We start from the raw sequence: 17,559 nt of genomic DNA on the forward strand, positions 1-17,559 counted from the left end.
CTCTTGCTGTTTATCACTGACTAATCCAATTAGTGAACTAAATTTGGATATAGATATAAGGAAATTGCATTTTATCTTTATTCCCCAATGTGTCTTGTCTGATTAACTCCACATTCATTCAGCATTCCGAACTTTGAAGTTAGTGAGTTTGTCAATTAAGGTCATGGGCGCTCTTCTTTTTAAGCCGGGCAATACAGAGCTCCCACTAATAAATATTACTATTCGTCCCCATAATAATTAGTTGTAAATCTGTCAGTTATACAGGGCTACTTAGGAGTCAAGCAAAGAGTGCTGCATAATATCCAGGTCTGGGACAGTTAAGGTGACCTGGTTGGCGATAAAGAGGCTAATATCTGTATGCCTTGTGGTATAATGCATTGAATGGCTGATGGACAGGAGTGCTGAGAACTACATCCTATCTCCCAACATCCGTGAGTCTTCTTTGATTAGTTGTCCTGAAGTGATATTATCAAAGTCTTACTAATCAAAACAAGTTCCACCGATGCCTGGAGTTAGGAGGTCGTTCAGTTCTCAGGGTTCTCATCCAATAGCCACAGATTATGGGTATGGAGGATGGACCAGGTGTTATGGATGGACCTACTGATGTGGTAAAAGATGAGAGAAAACCGATATCAGTGGTCAGGGTCCACCGTGCAGTGGTGGTAAACTGCAGCTGATAGAATAAGGCTCTACTAATATTCAACAAATCCCCAGGTAATAATATACGCCTGTGTTACAGGTCCCACAGGCAGTAACGCAGGTATAATAAGTACTCAGAACCTGCGTGTGCAGTCTCTGTGTTCTAGGTCACACAGAAGCGGGAGCATAATATAGCGGGACCCTATTAACTCACAGGGTCTGAAGTGGGTAATAATATATAAAGGACAGGACCCTGTTAAGTCACAGGACCAGATATGGCGTAATGCTCTCCTGTGACTTCACAGAAGTTAATATATGTTGCATACACAGTATGGATAGGGATAGGCCTGCAGAACACTACCCGTATTCTGCTAGTATATGCTCTGGGTATATGCAGGAGTGAGCGTGTAGGGTACTGCTCCTATATCGGGATGTATTAGGGTGTAGCCGGTTAACCACCGGTCCCTTAGCGGCATAACCCCGATATCTATGGAACCCTGACTAGCCGGCTTCTGACCCTAACTCAGTCTAGATGTGACCACGCTGCCTCACCCTAACCTGCCTCCTGACCCTCAATCAGTCCGGTTGGACCTCGCCGCATATCCCTACCTAAGAAAGCTGTGTGCTGCTGAATGCACAAAGACGAGTGCGCACCTCCATGCGGGCGTCAGGGCTTCTATCACCTCTGTACAGACCACAAGATGGAGGAACCACGTGTAGCCAGCCCCTTTGGCCAATGAGAGCCTTACACATCACAGATGATGTCACGGTGGCCAATAAGAACGTGCCACATCACTGATAACGTCACTGGCCAATAGGAATGTGCCACATCACCGATGATGTCACGGTGGCCAATAGGAACATAACACATCACCGATGATGTCACTGTGGCCAATAGGAACGTACCACATCACTGACATGCTCAGATAGTGTCAAAAGACCCATAGGAATCCCGCACATGCTCAGTAGGCTATTTTTTACACAGTGTCAGAATTCCAAAAAATCCTGGTCACCATCCGTGGCTCAGGAGATCGGGCTGAGCGACCTCGGGTACGGGGAGGAACGGCTCCAGAAGACAAAAGAGGAGCCCCCGTACCCCGATTCGTGACACCAGGTCCTACAAATGGATTTGCACTAAGTTTATCTAATTATATTTACTTATATACACCATTACTGCTCTCAGGGAATTCTGTGGATGGGGAGTAATATTTTTTTATATCCTCCTATATACTCCAGTATATACACTTATTCCATATATGTGTACACATATGTACAAACATTGAATACGGTATATGAAATTGCTATATGCTATATGAAATTGCTATATGGAATATATCTATATAATATATGTATGTATTTGCATATATGTACAGTACAGGTCAAAAGTTTGGACACACCTTCTCATTCAAAGAGTTTTCTTTATTTTCATGACTCTGAAAATTGTAGATTCACATTGAAGGCATCAAAACTATGAATTATCACATGTGGAATGAAATACTTAGCAAAAAAGTGTGAAACAACTGAAAATATGTCTTATATTCTAGGTTCTTCAAAGTAGCCACCTTTTGCTACCTTTTTATAAGTTTCCTATATTCAATGTTTGTGTCATGGTCGTGACTAACAGGGATATGCAAGATACCAAAAAAACCCCGGAGGGGTCACTACATGCAGGGTACACAGGGGTCACAATACAACAGAGTTCCCTGGCACTAGGGAGAGGGGAGCGGGGTCACCACCTGCACTCACCTGTGGCTGAACCCTGCACTCACTGATATCCCTATACAGGTTCTTTCAACCATTGCCGACTACGTTCCTAAGCTCTTGTTTGCCCTAAAAATCTTCCTGGCTAGTGAGCAGGCCAACTAGATCACTAGTCTCACGTCTACAGTACAGAAACACAAGGGTAGGGAAACGGACAAGGGAAATAGACATGAAAAGGGAAAACACGCCAGGCAGCTTCAGTGCAGCAAACACCACCACTGCACACAACATGACAAACTATCAGCCAAGTTGGATTTTTTTCAGCTATTTTTTGTAGTCGTTGGCAATAATCGGAATTTCATTTGGGCCAAATAGCAAATGGAAAGATCCTTAAAAATAACAATATTTTTTCACTTATATAGCACTTTACATACATTGTGAGTCCCAACGGGGACAATGTTGCCAATCTAAATTATCTATTGGAGAAAACCCATGCAAACATGGGGAGAACATACAAACTCCTTTCAGATGTTGTCCTTGGTGGGATTTGAACCCAACATGCCAGCGCTACAAGGCTGCAGTGCTAACCACTGAGCCACCCTTAATAGAAACCAAGCCTGTGTCACATGGTAGGTTTGGCAACAATCTGCCGTTCAGAACACACATTTCAGTCTAAAATCTATGGCTATAATAAAAGATGGGTTGGTGAGATTAACAAGTTCATTACTAGCTGCCTGGAAACCACTCATCCTCGCTTGCTGTTAGTGATTCTTTCCACAAATAGGGCAAATTAAATGATTGGAAGTGTCTTATAATATTAAATCTGCCTGCGTACAATGCTAATAAGAACAGAATGGCGCAATTAGTAATCAATTAATTAGTATATATTCCACTGAGAATACATTGTTACATTGCTGCCAAGGCCCTTCATATTGGCATTTATATTAAAGAGAGCGTTCTGACTCTATAACAATTTCTTCCAGGAAAACAACTTTCAAACACATACTTCCATAGAAATTGGATTTGATGGACTGCAATGCTGCAACTTTAAAGAATCCAGGTATAATAATAACGGCGGCTGAGAAATCATGCCTAAACAAACAATAGGACAATTTTTAGAAACACTTAACTTCCTCTCTGAGGGAAAAACAAATACGCTTTGCTTTGCTAGCAAACACATATTCTATTACTTCGCATGTAAGGTGATTTATTTTTTCAATTACTTTAGAGCATTTTTCTGGTGGAGTTTTTATGTTGTAATTTATTTCTGGATCTCATCACAATTTTTATTTTTTATTGATGACTTCAAGAGTCTCATGTTTAAACCTCAGGGAAAAAAAATCCAGCATAATACCATTACTTGTTAACTTTTTGCAAATCTTGGTCAACTTATTACCGACAAGATTCAGCTTTCCAATAATGGCAAAAGATAATTCAACAATAAAAAAACTATTTTTCTAAAGAGGGCTATCAGCTCGATATGTTCCATTTATCCTTCCGGTCACCGTGCCTGGAAAAGGTTGACATGAACTGCACTAGTGTCCAAATTATCAATGATCAAAAAAAGTCGATGGATGAAGAAAATAGGGTAAGAAAACTTTGTAGAGGCTCTTTGGGAAATAAAAATTGGGAACTAGTTGGTCGTTGTCGATGACCACTTTTTTTGCTTCTTTTTATATTTATTCACCAATATATTTTACTTTTTTAACACGCCTTGCATTGATGCCTTTAAAACATTGAGTATTAAAATATGGACCACACTTGAGATGAGCAGATAATCTGATCATGCAGATTCTACCAGGAAATTCAATTCTCTGATGAGTTATTCTCCTCAAATGTAATGTCCCTAATTATGTTCTGGGGTTTAGAGAAAGACCCCAGAGCATAATAGATGTGAGATGTAAATCCCCTCAGTTTGAGAGGCCCGAGTATTTCCCTGCAGAGATCGGAAGATGCAGTATACACTGGACATGTGATGGTGAGGAGCCAGAGAGGGGAGGGAGAACGTGAATGTAACATTTTTTTAAAACTTTTGATGGCCCTTTACAGTTCAGAAAAATGTCAGCCAGCCATTACTAGATAATTTGTTACAAACTTGGTAAGTATTTTGCAACTCAATTGCATAGAAAACTCTAAATTATCATTTCAGTAATCTAATCTTAAAATCCTTAAAGTGATTGTCCAGCAAATAGAAAGTGTCACCTATGGACAGGATATGTGGTACCATTACCGATTGGTAAGGGTACCCCATTGCTCTTTTATCCCTGATAGAATGGAGTGGCAGTGGTCATGCTGGATTACAATGTCTTCTAATCTCTTTCGGACTACTGAGGACTTGGCTTGGCTTTTTTGGTTACACGCCTCCTGATGAAACCATTCCTAGTGAAACGCACGTCGGGGCTACCTTGCCCTGCATCTCGTTTGCCGGATCTCTCTCTGGCTGTGCTAATATGTCTTATGTATTTATGGAGGAAACACTTTGGGGTGATTTAGCTATTGTTGTGTGATTCACACATCACCCTCCCTCTTCAGCCTATACTACACTGCTTATAGTATACCATATACAGCAGGTTGTACTGCCATCTTCAGGCTTACTTTGGTGCTATGTGTGTCTGGGAAAAGTCTTTCTCACTCTTTTTGCCACCACTGTGCACCTTGTTCACAATTTTCTCGACCAAATGTATTTGTATATTTGACAATTTATCTCTCTGGTACATTTCTTGCTTGTGAATCCCCTGCACTGGTATTTAATTATCTTAACTAGGGTGTCACAAATTTTGGTCTTATGCTTTGTCATTGGACCATTCATTTTAAGATTTTTATTTTGTAGGTTTATATAATTGGCTTTTTTTAGTTGCCACCTATTTCCAGTAACCCCATAAAGAATTAATGGAAAGGCTGTCTGGCATGGGCAGTGTCATTCCATTTTCAGAGGAAAAAAGTGACCTTCCTGATGATCAGATGGACTTTCCGTCACCGTTTAACCTCTTTAAGGGCATATGTCCACTCCTTACTGCCTTATTCATTTTGTAAAAAGACATTAATCTGTAAGTGTATTCCATACTTTCCATAATTAAGCAGGGGGTTGGACTGGATGGCCCTTGAGGTCCCTTTCAACTCTACCATTCTGTGATTCTATGATTGATTCACCACTATTACTTAATATACTGTACCTCGATGTAATAACGTGAAGATTATTGAGACTTGTCTGCACTTTATGCAGTTTAGCTTTGTCTGTTTTAAAAAAGCAAATTGGTGCAACATATTTAAGATTTAAACTTCATATTATTTCTACATTTTTAGAAAAATAAATGAGCAGTGCCATAGCACATTAGCATAACTATATATTTATGCTGTACATAAGAAATTGGATCATCCAACAATATAGAAACCCAACCACAATGGAGGAAAATGGAATAAAAGTTCAATTTTATTTCTTCACTAAAAATAGATTCCGCAGTCAGATAGTCCACATAAAGAAAAACAACCGGGGTGCAAAAACTGATGGGTTTCAGCCAAGCTAAGCCTTATTCATAATAAGGCTTAGCGTGGCTAAAACGGGTTGGTTTTTGCACCCCAGTTGTTCTTACTTTTTGTGGACTGTGTGTCTGTAAAATCTATTTTCAGTGAAAAAATAAAATTGAACTTTTATTCCATTTTCCTTCATTGTGGTTGAGTTTCTGCATGTCTGGATGTTCCAATTTCTACCGTATATCGTATACCCTGCCACAATGATTCCGTTCGATCTACAGGAACAGGGAGAATTGGGTGAGCGGACGTTGTTGCCTCTTTTTTGCTTGCATATATATTTATACACCCATTAACTATTGTCACAGTACAGACTGGAGACGGTCTGGCATGAGCCAAAACACACACCAACAGGGGTCCCACCACAACAAACAAGGGGTATACTTTAACAATGGTGGACCTTAGTGCTAGTGAGAGGGAAGATGAACATCTCCACTTACCTGCCACTGCACCCTGTACTCCTAGCCAGTCTTCGACACCTGTCTCCAAGCAAAAACCTGAAGCCCTGAAAACACTCTACAATAGTGCCTGGCTAAGGAGTGGGTAGGTGATGGATGCTAGCATCACTGCTGCACTGAAACAACACACCAGGGAAGGAATATAGACAGGGGTAACAACAGAATGCTGCAGTCAGCACCAAGACTACATCCAAACCAGCAACTTCAGCAGAGGTTTTCAGCAGCTCCTTCTACCTCCAAGACCAGCATCCAAATGGCAAAGAGAATAACTGACGCCCTCTGCTGGTAGCAGAGGGTATATATAGAGACTGGAAATGGTCCCTAACCGCAAATACCTCAGCTGGTAATTAGCCTGCTTGCTGGCAAGGAATACTGATATTAACCCTACAACTGCCAAGAGAAAGGAAACATGTTTAATACTGAGAGTCAAGAATGGAAAATGACTCTCAAGTCCAGGATTTGTCACAAGTCTCATATAATAGAGAGATGAGCGTGACAACTATTACCCCAGAAAAATCTACTTGGGGTGTATTATTGGAGAATACATTTTTTTAACATACTTTTGGATGCTACTGATTGAGAAATAGGTAGAGACAGAGTTTTAGTAAGCCATTGAATATCTCAAGTATTATCGATTCGCAACGTATCTAAGCTCTAGTAAGTCAGAAGGGCTTAATAACACCATTATACAAGATGGGTTATGCTCAATGTCACAGTTGCATATAGCATTCTGGAACAAGATCTCAGCAGCTGTACGGTTGTGTTACAATTGTCGGAGAGCGGCGTATAACTACGAGTCAGCAATTCACTTAGAATTCAGAACATTTACCAATTGTTCCTACTGACAATAAACCCACAAAATCACATGGTCAAATGTGAATGGTAATAACAATGAATAATTCATAAAGTAGCTGCAGATGGAATCAAGATTTAATGTGTACTTCACAATACAAAATAATGGCGTGAAAGTGGTTACCAATCCTTTTCAAGCTCATACAAAGTCAGCCGTGTACTAAACAACCGCAATTTAGTTGCTTTGAACAGATAGAATAGGGAAAAAAAGGAAACCTATATACTATGTCATATATTTATCCATAAACAAGCATGCAGGACAATGCGGCATTAATTATTTATGCCTTCAATATGTTCAGCTTGGCAGGTTCGCTTTTATTGGAAAAATACAATATAGCTGCTTCAGACCTGCTAAGGCTTCTATCATCTGTGGATAAATAACACATTAAATGGCATGAAGAGGAGTAATCTGTTTATTGGCTTAGAGTGATTTGGAATAATAGGCAATTTTAGCTATATGATTACATTTATCTATAGACGATACAGCTAACACCGCGTACGATCAGAGGAGTGCGGGCTGCCACAGCAATGTTAAGTGTGATCTCTATTTCCAGTGCAATTCAATTTAAAAACTTGCGGTGATAAAGAAAGTGTCTAGGAATACATAGTGACAGATAAGAAAATATCCCAAGAGCTTGGCTTAAACCTGACCACTTCTCCAAATGTTCAAATACTACTCGTCTTCATCACGTTATAGAGTCATTCATTCTATAACTTGATTCCTAGGTAGCCCATTAAGGTGCTATGTGCCCCTAGATAAGCAGGACCTAGCCAAGACTAGTTGTCATGAATGCTAACAACTTGGGGAAGTTCTAACATCTTTATCTATTAGGGTACGTGCCCACGATCAGGACCCGCTGAGTCCTGGATGCGACAAGTCCTGACCTACCGGGCCGCGAGTCTCCTCCGCAGGAGAACACCTGAGACCTCAGCTGCTCATAACCATGATCTGAGTTCTGGGTGCTGTGGTCTCTCTGTTCTTTTCTCCTTGCAGAGGACCATTGTGTCTCTGCAGCAAACAAATGACATGCTGCATCTCGGAAAGCCGCACTGCAGGTCAGTTTTTGCTGTGGGAAAAACAAGCACAGTGGGCATGGGATTTATAGAAATCCCATCCACTGTGCTTGTACTGTACATCACAGCGTTTTGGACACTGCTGCATCTAAAACACTGTGAACAATGATCATGGGCATAAACCCTTAGAGTACTTGAGGTTAGTGGATAGTAGCCCCTTAAAAAAGCACTCCCATTAAGATTCAAATGAATTAAAGGGATCTGTCAACAGGTTTTTGCTACCTCATCTGAAGGCAGCATGATGAGGGCAAGGAGTCTCTGAATCCAATAATGTATCACTTAGATTACTGGGTGCTGCCATTCTGACAGAATTACAGAATTTAGATTTATCATGTAGCAGAGCTTAATATGCTACCCCCACCCATACCAGCCTTTCAGTGTACATTTCTATAGACAAAAGCTGCTAATCCCAGAGGAGTTGGACTAAAGTGGGCTTTACATGCTTCAATTTCGCTACAGCGATCTCGTTGGGGTCACGGAATTTGTGACGCACATCCGGCTGGACGATCTCGTTGTGTGTGACTCCTAGGAGCGATTTTGGATCGTTGCAAAAACGTCCAAAATCGCTCCTTGTTGACATGGGGGTCCTCTCCCAATTATTGCTGCTGTCGCTTAGGCAAAGTTGATCCTCGTCCCTGCGGCAGCACACATCCCTACGTGTGATGCCGCAGGAATGAGGAACCTCTCCTTACCTGCCACACGCCAGCAATGAAGAAGGAAGAAGGTGGGCGGGATGTTCGTCCCACTCATCTCCGCCCCTCCGCTTTGATTGGGTGGCTGCTTAGTGACGTCGCTGTGATGCCGAGCGAACCGCCTCCTTAGAAAGGAGGCGGTTCGCTGGTCACAGCGACGTCGCCAAGCAGGCAAGTACGTGTGACGCTACTGTAGCGATAATGTTCGCTACACCAGCGATCTTCACATATCGGCATAACGATAGGGGCGGGTGCTATCACGCTCGCCATCGCTAGCATCGGCTAGCGATGTCGCAGCGTGTAAAGCCACCCTTAAGCTCACAAGCTCCTTCACCAGTAATGATAAAGCTACTGAATTTTAAATTAACATTGCAGTGAAACAAAAACACCTCTGTTAACCCTTGCAGCATGATGTCTTCAGGTTACATAGCAAAAACCTGCTGACAGATCCTCTTTAAGTGTGTACTTCCATTGTCATTCAGGTCCAGCCCGACTCTCAAACTGAACTTTATCTAATGCCCGGCTAAAGCTAGAGAACCCGAACTTCCATGGGTCCGCTCATCTCTAATCATCAGCCCATATGATTCTATGTACAGAGCTTATACTTACTATGTTGGCGCTGCAACAATAACAGTGACTACATACATAGCAGAACAAATTTGAAGAATCTGTGACATGTCCAATGCATAATAAAAAATAAAAAAAATCAGAGTGTGAAAGTTGGGTCCACACCAATAAGTTAGTCTTTACCTCTTACCCTCTGAATAAATTATACTTAGAACTTGTACAATGATCCATTACACAGGTGCCAATCTGGCAATGAGCATCTACTTAGCGGAGCGGCTCAATACCATAATATCAATTCTTACAATGCAATGTAAATTGAAAATCAATGTGTTTCAAAGTGAATGACATTGTTTTAGAATTTTAGCTCAGCACTTGCTTCATCAGCATCCAGGGGGTCAACTCATAATAGCCCATCCCGCACAAGAGGCTCTGTATATGGGAGAAGCTGATCTGGATATTTTTATCAATATATTATGAAATATTGTAATTAAATATTCGTAATGAATTTAAAGCTCCACTTATTGATAAAATCACCTAGGATTAGGTTTGAAAATCTATATTGTGATCTTATTTTTTATGTATGGTCAGAAAAGTTTATTAATGTAGAAAGTGGTTCCTCTGTGCTGCCCGTGTAACCAACGATGAGTCAGAAAAAATGGGACAGGTTTAATTATTTATGCATTTCGAGGCAATCTGGCCTTATCTTCAGGATAAACTATAAGCATAATTATGATTTCATCCTGAAGAATAGGCCAGATTGCCTCGAAACAAATAGATAAATAAACATGTTCAATTTTAGTCACCTCAACACTTGTCACGAGAGTACCAAGATGTAGAGTGGTGCCTCCTATTTCTGGTGTCAGGAGATCACAGCGCTGGGCTTTATACATACTTGCTCAGGTTAATACTGCTGGCTGTGCAGATTCTCCTTTATCTAGCACTGCTAAGGTTAAGTAGATCCTCTGGTCTTCTGAAACTCTGAGTATAAGGAATAGTCAGCTGTTCTCTATTGCTAATCAGCTCTGCTATAAAGACTTCTCTCCTAGTCCAGATAACCACTGGTGATAGTTTCTGCTTTATTTGCCTCTCGAGGGAGCCTGTGAGCTGAGGACCAGGAAGCCATTCGGAGAACATGTGCTGAGTGAAAGTTGTGTTGTTTCCCTTCATTTGTCCGCTTTGGTTTTTCCCCTCTGTTCTTTTCCTCATTATTACCTCTTCTTGTTGTTTTCAGTGCCTTGTATGAATGCTGTTTATTTTACCCGTCTGTCTTATCCCCTCTGTGTCTTTAACCTAGATCGGGACTATCATTTTTGCTGCCCTATACTATACAGGGCTGAGCCCAGGGAAAGGCAGGGATAGGCACAAGATCGGCAACGGGGTGAAGAACCCGCATAAGGATGTTAGGGAGTGCAGGGATCAGTCTCAGGTAAGTCTCAGTCTTAGGATACCATTGTAACATGTGCCCTGTGTGTTGCGGCACTCATCAGGGGTCCCCGTGTACCTGGTGGAATCCCGGTAGTCACTGCATGACATCATTTGGTTACACGAGCAGTGCAGAGGAACCACTTTCTACTTTATTATATTCCGACTCAGTGTCTCTACATCCGTGGATCTGCAATAACCTTTATGTCTACATAGTGGTTGTGTCTCACACAACCATCCCAGTTGAGGATTTACTCCATCCCCCTCACTTCCGTTTTATAAGGTATCACCGTATTGTACTTTTTATTATTTTCAGCTTTACTTCATTTCTTTTTCAGAAGAAGATTTTATTGTTTTCAGATGTTCTATATAACACAATCAGTGACACAAACACATATAATAGTAGTAATAATAATATATGGGTTGAGCACTTACCTTTTTGGAATCCCCGCTTGTTATAACTTTTTCACTCGAGAATCCAGTTTAATTCACCAATTGTTTTTCTCTACGTCCCAAATAATCTGCAAAATTGATAGAAAATTATTTATGACTTGGTACAATGAACAAAGATTCATAAGTCATACACATTCTGATAGTTATCATGACCCATGTCTTAAGAAACTAGTCAATCAGCTCTAAACATTGGACTGTGTACAATGCAGGACATTTACCATCGTTCCTTATGTTGTCACTCCATTTTTCATTTTTTTTTAACCCAGACTTCAGTTATGTTGAATTTAGTTGAAACCCAAGTAGGAAAGAACATCGGCTACCTCCTGCTTCCCCGACATCTTTATGGTGCTATACTGGCTATAAAGGCTATATAGAGCTTTACATTTTTTGTTTATTTGCTTCTTGAAAACTTTCTTAACAGTCTTCTTTTAGACAACATTCCCGCAATCGTTTTTTGATGATATATTGATGCTGCACCATTTCTGCACCTTAGTTTTCTTGCGTTTTTTCATTTTGTGTGCATGGCACTTTTATTGCATTTTTGACTCTATGTTTTTTGTGTCATTCTTTTAGATAAAGCTACTTTGCTTTTGAAACTTCCTAGTATTGATATTCTTAGGTGCAGATTACATGCATTTTTTATATGTTTCTGCCGCGGAAACGCACTAAAAATGCATGTGCACTATTTCTTCTTCGGATTTTCAGAATTTAATGCAAGTCTATGGGGAAATTCCACGTGTAAAACTTATTGGCATGTTGTGGATTGTAAACACACACCGCAGGTCAGTTTCCGCAGTGTAAAAAAAAAAAAAAAAAGCAAAGTGTGCAGGAGATTTCCATAAATCCCATCCACTTTGCTGGAACTGTAAAATGCTCTGTTTGTGATGCAGCAAAAATACACAGCGTCAAAATCACAATAAAAACTCATTGTGGTCCCGCACCCTCAAAATTATATCATTTTCCTGCTACTGAGTTTAATCCTTTTATCTAGCTAATCTTCAAAAACATAAATCCATCAAAGCCCCTGTTCTTTGTTAAGGGCGTGTTCACATGTTGCTTTCTTGTTGCGTTTTTCTCTGCATTTATTCCGCAAACAAAACAAATTATTTCTATTTTTTCATGCACACGTTGCTTTTTTTTTTTTTCCCCTTGCAGATTCAATTCTGCAGCATGTCCGTTCTTCCAGTGTTTTGAAGCATTTTTCAACCCTTCTAATGAATGGGAGGAAAAAAGCATAAAAAAGCTTAAAAAATGCACATTTATTCATGCAGCATTTTTCCTGCCAAGAGACAGCCTGCTCTTGTTGCAGAAATGCCAGCAACAAATACCTAATGTTTGCACATTCCCTAAGGCCAGGTTCACATGGCAGTATAAAAAGATCAGTTCAATTTTTATCCAGAAAAGTGGAGTGATTTTTTTCTCATCTGTGCGCATTCCAATTTTTTACTTAGCAGCTATTAACCATTTAGTTTCCTATTCTACAGAATTGTAATGCCTCCATAAAAACTGCATGTCACACTTTGGCATCCGATTTTTTTTCTTGCACCCATAGACATGAATGGGTGAGTCTCATTCGATTTAAGAGTAAAATTACAGCATTCTGCATAGATTCTGTTAGTAAAAAAAAAAAAAATCATTCATCTGCACTGCCCCACTGAATAACATGGGTGATTGTGTTATCTGATAAAAAAAAAATTGGATAGCACAGGGTTCCCCAGCTCCAGTCCTCAAGGCCCATCAACAGATCCTGTTTTCAGAACTTTGCTAGCACTGCACAGGTGAGGGAATTTTCATCTGGGAAATACTTAGGAAACCTTTAAAATATGATCTGTTGGTGGGCCTGGAGGACTGGAGGAAGTGGTCTGATTTATACGCTTGTATGCATGAGCACTAAGATGTATTCAGCCCTCCACTGACTTCCTTTTTAGTGCTAGTTTGCAGCAGAGCATGGGAAGTGGCTTTACACAGAAAAGTGTGGAGATGGAAAGTTCAGTGCAATTTAAGCAAGAAGAAAAGCAAATGGGATGAAAAGAAATACAGGATAGAAGCTGTGCTATGTTTACTAATCAGAGACCTCACATCCAGCCTATATTACTGGGAGGGACACTCTCACAAAATAAACATTTGGAAACTTGGATCAGGCTGCAAACTCCATGTCAGGGTTCTGAAAATGAATGGAGGAATGTAGATTGCAGACTAACGGTATCCACTAACATATGTCAAAATATTTTTTGCCACAAAATTTGTACATATGCTAAAACTTATTGAAATGCAAAATTAAGAATTTTTACAGCTCTGAGTAGCTGTTCAAGAGGAACATGTTGTATTTCTGCCCCTACTTTTTGTTTGTCCACTTAAGACCATATAGGCAGATGTTGATGCACCAGAAGGACAAGCTCTCACCCATATTTAGAGCGGTCTTGAGAAAGTACACATTGACTTGCTGTCCTTTACGAAAGTCCATTAATGTAAGATCCCTGATCATATGACCCCCGTATCCTTATCTATCGGAGGAATAAGACGAAGCTACAGTACCAGGTAGGACCATGTATGCAGTTGGGGGGGAATTGTACTTGAAAAAAGGTTTGGCTCCCAGGGTACAGAATGCAATTAAAAAGTAAGGCTATGTGCGCACGTTGCGGTTTTACCCGCGTTTCCGCAGCATTTTTGCGCTAAAACGCATGCGTTTTTGTTTTCCAGCAAAGGCTATGGGAAAAGATGAAATCCTGTCTGCACTTTGCTTTTTTTTCTGCAGCGTTTAATTTGCATATTTGTGGTCAAAAACCATGCAGAAAAAGAAGCAGCATGTCAGTTGTTTTTGCCATTTCTGCAGCGTTTCCTTAACATTGGAGTCAATGAGAAATGGCAAAACGCAACCAAAATCAACTTTCCTGCGTTTTTCATGCTTTTTACCTGCTTTTCCACTGCGTTTTTGGCTTCAAAAACGCATGCTTTTCTGGCATAAAATTAAAGTGTTATCAATCATGTTCCTTTACACACACACAATAACCGAAAATTTAAATGCTAAAAAATAATAAACTTTACCTATTTTTCTGTTAAAATGTGCATAACCGCTATTATTTCATTAAAATTGATAATTTTCCATTTATTTTTATTAAAAGTTAATTTTATCCTTTTTTTTCTCTTTTTTCATTCTTTTTTACTATTCCAACTTTATTTCTCAGTGTCTTGATCTACAAAACGCATCTGCAGAAACGCAGGTGAAAACGCAGGTAAAAAGCGCTGAAAACGCACTAAAAACACGGTAAATACGCATGCGTTTTTAGCGCTAAAAAATGGTCAAAAGCCATTTGGTCAAAAACCAAGGGAAGGAAAACGTGCAGAATAAACTGCAGGTACTCCGACGCAACGTGCGCACATAGCCTTACTCTACCAACTACTTGAATTTAGAGATAAACAGTAATTTGAGATTTTGAAAAATTAACCCATAATGTATCCATAATTTATCACATTTGTAAAAATGTTCCCATACATCATCTTTAATATTTCATAAAAATACAATCTCTGTGTTGTTGTTTTTTTTTTTGCGTGGGGAAGGTTATCAAAATTATAATAAATTATTTATCTTTGGAAACTACATCAACTTTATTATTTTTCTCAAATAGGATTAAATTGGGATCTAAGGTACACTGCCCTTGAAACTGGCTCAAATTTTTTGCAAAGCAACTAATTAAGATATATAAAAATATTGTAGGTCAGGGCAAATAATTACCATAAAATCCAGAGGGCAGTATTTATTACAAGAAGATATATTCAGGAAACAGCGAGACATTTGCATCCGGCACACATACATTTGCATAGTGATCACTGACATCATTATGGCCAGTCATAAAGGTGAATTGTATAAATATATAAATTCTCGACGTTTCGGAATTCAGCTTCTGCAGCATAATTTCTGCATAATAAACATCCACCGGGTATGTGTCTTAAGTTAAATATTTGGTTTTCTACAATGAGAACACATTTCCTATATTTTTAGTGCAACATGAGGCAAGAGAACAATTGCGGTTCCCTGTCGGAACCTGCCACCGATGAACGCCTCGGAATTGGAAAGAATTTCCATAATCCTTGTATTTGAAACCTTGCCATAAGAAGTAATATTCTATTTGCTGCGTATTATTTTAATTTATTGAATGATGAAATTGTTTTCCTGAGGAGTGTACGGATTCTGTGCAGATTTACACTTTACTAATTCCTACAAACTAACTTCCTGCAAGAGCTTTCCGAATAAGATTTAGAGTGGGTCATATTTAGAACAGATTAATATTGTGTGCCTATTGTTGAGGTCATAATACACCTATGTGACTTACTGAATAGCTCAAGTCTTTTCCTAGGTACCACAGGCTTCTAAGCTGGAAAATGTATGACTAACAATTCATTTGTCAAAATGTATTTACATGGCTTAAAACTAAGCTATACTTTTATATATTACACTAAGCCTTCGTCTGCCGGGAATTTAGATCCAAAATGTGCCGTAATAAAAAGATTAACAAAAGTACAGTACCATTTATTTTCTTTCTTACACATTTATTTATCTTCTACTTTATTTCATTTGCCACAAACAAACCATTTTTCTTCATTCATATCATTATAGTCTTGAAGACCCAAATTGCTCATGGTCCAAACTTAGCACTAGCTTAATTCTTTTGCTACCGGAGGTGTCATTACATTTTGCGAAAATACCACCCAGCACTTTATATTCATTGGAGTCTTTTTCGAGAAGTGCATCATATAATAGCTCAATAGCTCATACATTTCCTAAACCTATATAACCACATATTCCACATTTTGTACTGACATAATCAGGATTGCATCCTACCAAACAGTAAATCCACTTATATCCTCAACCAAGAATATATGATGCCAAAATTCCTTAAAAATACTTTATTAATTTATTCAGCAAATAAAAACACATAAACAACCATAAAGGCACAGCAGGGTAGAGAGATATACAACAGTGACTCCCACGAATTGGGGGAGGGCGGGTGGGGACCGAAAAATAGGTCTTAACACCTTATATAGTACGGTATTACAACAAAATCCTCGGTCTGCATACACATACAGTAGATATATGGAGGCTAAATTACTAACACATAACCTATATGGGAAAACCCAGAGATGGTCCCATATGTGCACACTGATTCAACAAATTACCACAAGTATCCATAAAAATACCATAATTCCAAAGTATAAGTACACTTATAGCAACACATAGAAAACAGTCTGCTCACTTAGGAACGATCCCCGGTCCCATATAGCGAAAATAGATCAAATCATGCTTATAATTTAGAAAGCATCCATATTAATTAAGCCCCCCGTGGATTATCAACACACCTATGGGCCACAAGGGGAGCCTCTCAAACTAATAGTTAGCCTGCTAGTATTCCCCAAATGAGGCTTGTTTCCTTGGAGCACCCACACCCTCTCGCCCCCAGAACTCCGGAACCGAGAGGTATGTGGCTCCCAATCCAAAACCTGTGACCCACCGGTTAGATGAAAAATCCACATGAGAAAGTTACAGCATACATTACAATAGTGTAGTATGGGCATACAGACCTGACCAGAGTGCAAACGGATCCACCCACCAAACGCCTCAACGCGTTTCACCACCTAGGGCTTCATCAGGAGGCATCTGCCTTTACTACATATATATATATATATATATATATATATATATATATATATATAATTACATTATACTTTGGAATTATGGTATTTTTATGGATACTTGTGGTAATTTGTTGAATCAGTGTGCTCATATGGGACCATCTCTGGTTTTTCCCATATAGGTTATGTGTTAGTAATTTAGCCTCCATATATCTACTGTATGTGTATGCAGACCGAGGATTTTGTTGTAATACCGTACTATATAAGGTGTTAAGACCTATTTTTCGGTCCCCACCCGCCCTCCCCCAATTCGTGGGAGTCACAGTTGTATATCTCTCTACCCTGCTGTGCCTTTATGGTTGTTTATGTGTTTTTATTTGCTGAATAAATTAATAAAGTATTTTTAAGGAAGTTTGGCATCATATATTCTTGGTTGAGGATATAAGTGGATTTCCTAAACCTATGAATTTCGTGGCTAAAAGTCTGAGCAAGGGAAGGCACTTAACAGGTTGTCCGGTCTAAGTCCAAAAGTCTGCAGTCACTCT

At 39.5% G+C, this 17,559-nt stretch overlaps 1 protein-coding gene across 5 annotated transcripts in view; it reads right to left on the minus strand.

Annotated features, from left to right (window-relative positions):
• Positions 1-17,559, minus strand: part of RALYL (RALY RNA binding protein like) — a 952,779-nt gene that overhangs the window by 661,694 nt on the left and 273,526 nt on the right. For all 5 annotated transcript variants that reach the window (XM_075353135.1, XM_075353134.1, XM_075353132.1 and 2 more), the window contains exon 2: positions 11,369-11,454. The gene's annotated coding sequence lies outside the window, so the exon portion shown is untranslated. The remainder of the gene's footprint in view (positions 1-11,368; positions 11,455-17,559) is intronic.

Source organism: Anomaloglossus baeobatrachus, chromosome 6, assembly GCF_048569485.1.
Source record: "Anomaloglossus baeobatrachus isolate aAnoBae1 chromosome 6, aAnoBae1.hap1, whole genome shotgun sequence".
Taxonomy (NCBI): domain Eukaryota; kingdom Metazoa; phylum Chordata; class Amphibia; order Anura; family Aromobatidae; genus Anomaloglossus; species Anomaloglossus baeobatrachus.